This window comes from Fukomys damarensis, unplaced genomic scaffold (genome assembly GCF_012274545.1).
Source record: "Fukomys damarensis isolate Sample0158 unplaced genomic scaffold, DMR_v1.0_HiC HiC_scaffold_17, whole genome shotgun sequence".
In the NCBI taxonomy this organism is placed as follows: domain Eukaryota; kingdom Metazoa; phylum Chordata; class Mammalia; order Rodentia; family Bathyergidae; genus Fukomys; species Fukomys damarensis.
In genome coordinates, this window is record NW_022900929.1 from 52,763,607 (window position 1) to 52,768,495 (window position 4,889).

General features: G+C 34.8%; 1 protein-coding gene across 3 annotated transcripts in view; it reads right to left on the bottom strand.

The window, feature by feature from the left end:
- Positions 1 to 4,889, bottom strand: part of Prkd1 (protein kinase D1) — a 230,349-nt gene that overhangs the window by 13,436 nt on the left and 212,024 nt on the right. The gene's annotated exons all lie outside the window — the stretch shown is intronic.

Below are 4,889 nucleotides of genomic sequence, written 5' to 3' on the forward strand. Positions count from 1 at the left end.
CATATATATATATATATATATATATATATAATACTAAAGGGTGATTCAGGAACTACTTCTATTCCCAGCCAAGAATGGGAGTTTACTGATGTGGAGCCTGGAAACTTCATTTTAAACCAGCTCTCTTATTAAAAATGTTGGCCAACCAAAGTTAAAAGAAAAAGTTTTCTGTATATCTATAGTTAGCCCATCATAGAATTATAATGAGCCGCAATCAAATAGTTTCTCTGGCATAATTATTAGAAATCCTCTGTTTTATAAATATTCCTGCTTTGATTATTACCTAGTGTTTCCATATTCCATATTTAAGCTCTATATCCCTGGCACCCACTTCCCTGCAATTTTCTGGGGGACTTGGCAATATCTGGGATTCATCCTTAGGATGTAGTAGATTTGACAAACACTCAGGATATCCTGGTCTACTTCTTAGTCTTTAAGAATTTTAAATAATGCACTGAGGAAAGAGGCACATTGGTAAAAGCCAATCAGGGAAATTGGATAAGGTGCAATTTTCCTTGGTTTCAAATGGTCACCTAAAATGCTGCTTGCAGTGGTTTGTCTTATGCATAAGATAAAAGTGCCAAGTCACATGAATATTTTAAAATAAGTGTGCAAGCCCTTTCAAGGAACCAAGAATGTGCTGGGTGCTAATCTTAACCCAGAATGAGATGAAGCCAGAGATGACTGTGAAGCTGTATCTATTTACTGAGGAACAGTGACGGACATAGTGATAATAATGGCTGTCCAGATAGTGACAGCAATGAAACGAAACATGGTGGTGCACTCAACACTCAGCATCATGAACGACATGATCCCAGACTCTCTCCATGATGATCAAGGCTCCTTTTGTGCGACTGTTTGCAGTTCTATGACTCATGCTGGAGTATTTTGTTTCTAGATATGCACTCTTACACATATATGATGTACTTACATGTAATTACATATAAAACTTTATTGTTCTATCAACTATAATTAAATATACATAAATGTAATTAGTATCACCATATTCCAGGTTAGGAAACTGAGACAAGAGAATAAGTTAACTTGAGTAAGGTCACCAAGGCACTAAGGTTAAGCTTTCAGTTCCAATCTTTATTTCTTTATTTGTGTTGCTTCTCTATCTCTGAGTCAATGAAATCACTTTAAAAATTAATGTGGCAAGATGACTAAACCCATTAGAAGGGTAATCAAAGAGCTGTAAGTGTTGTGGGTAAGAGCATCTACCTTGGGGCCAGCTGACAGGATTCGCAAGCTGGCTCACCCTCAGTGACTATATTACTTTATCTCCAAAATAGAAACAATAATGGTATCTACTCAAAGGGTGGAGTGGGTTAAATGAATCCATACATGTAAAGTGTTTAGAGTGATGCTTGGCTGTAGAGCAAATGATACAGAAATGGTACTAATATTTTATTTAATATTTAAATTAATTTTAATATCTCCATTTTATATGTAACATTTGCTGTTTCCCTCAACTTTTATTTTTAAAAACCGTACCTTGATTTTTAAACACACACACACACACACGATCTATTTTTCTAAAGAATATCTGGTTATGCTTTATATTTCTTTTTAGCCTAGCATCTTTTTCCTGTAGGAACTTCTTCTGCTAAGTAGCAGGGCTCATCGATCAGAACCAAACTCCGGGGTCGATTGCGGGATGGTTCCTAGAGATTTATGGGATGTAAGCATAACTAACTGGTACCACACTTCTTTCAGAGACTGTGGCCACAGAGAGGTGACTGCTCTTCCTTTCTGGAACTGTGTAGAACAGTAAGTAGTAGGTATGCCTGAAGCTGCTTGGGGATTGTTGTGGCAATATGAAGAGTGTGGCTGAGAAGGAAGTAAAGCACAGCTGAGAGATAGAGAAACAGCATACAAACTGCAGGATACAGCTGAATCTGAGGCATACCTTTTGGATTTCCCAGTTGTGTGAGTTAATACATTATCTTATTTGCCAGGATATACATTTCTGTATTTAAACACAAGAGTCCTGATTAATTCACTGATGAATTATTTGTAAGCATCTTTCCATGATGCCAGTACTTAGCTTATTAGGTTATCATAGCAAGAGGAATTGATGAGTAGCAAAAGCTATAGGCTCCTAAATATGATGCCATAAGAAATAAGCACCTTTTGGTGAACAACAATGTAAGGTGTAAAGAAAGGAGACTAATAAATGACTTCAAGCCATGCTCTTAATTTCAAGGTCACTGCGTAACCTCAGTGTAATCACTAAACCTTCCTGGTTTCTTCTTTATACAGAAACTAGAGAAAATTACTGATCACAGGATTTTTGTGAGGATCAAGCAACTCGATGACTGTTTAGGCATCACAATACACCTCCAGGTCTACACAAACAAAAAACACACAATAAAGGAATCTCTCCTTCTGCTGTATATATGCATGCCACAAAGACTTTACAATATTTTTGTCTTTTTTCATGCCAAGAAAGAAGTACAACTAGCAACAGCGAAAGAATACTGAGAAGCCCATCAATTTTCACATAGTTTCTAAAATTATACAGTGGTCACCACACAGGACAACTGCTTAGGGTTGTCTGCCTCCTAACTGAAATCCTTGGTTGACCCTACACCTACCTGCCTTTGTAGAGTCCACTCACAACCCTCTATATTGATACTTCGTGTTTTGTCATTTAAAGTTTTCTGAGGATGAAAATTGATCTAATACAGTTGTATCACCATTGTCAGATAGTAGTTTTGTTTGTGTATTTGTCAGTTCCCACACGATTGAAATTATGTAGTACTCACTCATCATATATAATCTGATAATTTTTTGTTCTCATTGAAATAGTGGGGTGGCTACTTTCCTAACACTTCAGCTGACATTCTGATATAATTTAACTAATGTTTTCTACATTCATTTACAAGTACTACTCATATACACAGCAGCAGAGTAGGTAACTTTTCTGCCATCCAGAGTTTCTGTCAGCCTTTAACAGTTATGAGTTTAAAGGAAAGGATAAAAGAAGGCACTGAGGAGAGATGACAGTTAATTCCCAAACTGAGTCCTTTAGAAAAGTGACGGTCTTACTTTTCACCTGAACTGGTCTCCATATCACTTTGAGTAGAAGGAAATTTTCATCCCTCAGACCTTTCCATAGTCAAGTAAAATGTATTTCCTAGTCAAATATAAGTGCCTTTGGAATTATCCTGTACCATTTTCTCTTAGTAAAGTGCTATGCCTCTGCCTTTTCCTTCTGCAATGGGTAGTGTTCAGTTCCATCTCTGAAAAGGCAATTTTGACTATAGTCAAGTCCATAGTGAATCTCCCTCCTCTGAATTTGGAGAACCCAATTTATTTTCACTTAACAGACAATTCAAGGAAATCAGTTATTTTTTTCCAAATGTACATATCTCATCTTCCCAGTTAGCATTCCAATTCCCAAAACACATTTTCTGTTCTGTTTTCTACTTTCACATTACCTATGATATATGCAAATTTTGATTTTTTTCAACAATTGCTTCTTCAGACTTTGATAGTTATGTCTTTTGGTCTCTATTAACAGCGATAATAACAGGAAATTATCTGCTTGGCTCTAGGAAGATTCAAGATCTGTGCTTTGATAATAGCATCAAGTTATTTTATTGCATTTCTAGATTAGAGGTAACAAGCAAAGGGTAACTCTGTTTCAAAGTAATGTTTCCTAACAAGAGTTCTGGAGACAAGGTTATTCAATAATGTCTTCTTTTCTGTCTTCTGGAAAAGAAAAATAATTGCACTTTACTTTTATCTTTGTTGAATTATCCCAAATATTTAATTATTCCTTTGGCACTATGATAGCTCTTTTGTGGGCCACGGATTCCTCTATTATATATCCACCCAGGTATGATTTACAACTAATTAGAGGATGTTAAAGGTCGTTGCTAATGGTAACTTAAGCTCTGATAATAGGTAGCTCTTGCCATTTAATACTTTCTGTATCTAAGAATTTAATCTACCTTATCTGTTTACCCACATGCTTTTCCCATTTCTATGTCAATGCGTGCAATAATAGGTATCAAAGAAGAAAGGTTTGTCCATGAACATGTTACATTTTTATGTGGTGAAAAATCTAAATATTTAAGATGAATTTAGGAGTAGACATTGCCTAGAAACTACCAAGGACACAGGACTAGAGGTGAAAGGACACACGCCAGACTGTCTAGGGTGAACTGTCTCTGTCCCTGAAAAGCTTTGTTTTTCTCACTGGTACCATCAATTCTTTTGCTTTTAGTTTTCTTCTTTGAAATATAACTGCAGCAATGGTACAAGTTCATCTTCTGGAATCTTTATGAGATTAAATAAATTTCAAGGCATGCTTACAATGCAATTCCTTTCAAAAGCATTGAAAAACTATTTTTCTTTGCCCATTTAACCCCTGACAGTTCTTTTCAAACTATTCCTTGTCCTTTAAGAGGAAGGAAATATTTATTAAGAAGATAATTCTAAGAAAAATTCTGCCAAAGTAAACTGTCCTAAAGAAGCAATCATGGATACACACAAATTACACAAATGGGTGTTCTAACACTAAAGAAATGAAGCAACCTCAAAATTTCAAGGAGGCCTAATGAAATATGCATACTGTAATATCATACAAAGGAAATAAAACAAATCTTTGATATTCTAATATATACAATACGATAATTAAAATATCTATGTCATAAAGTTCCAGTGTTGGTGAAGCTTTAAGAGTGCTCAATAAAAACTAGGTACATGGTAAGTAAATCCTCACTAAAGATTCATTATCATTATACAAATATATAAACTTATAAATTCTAAGAAATGTATCAAAATATGAATATATTCTCTCTGGTTATTTCAATTACCTCTTAATATATATTTCTAAATTTCATATATATATATATATATATATATATATATACACA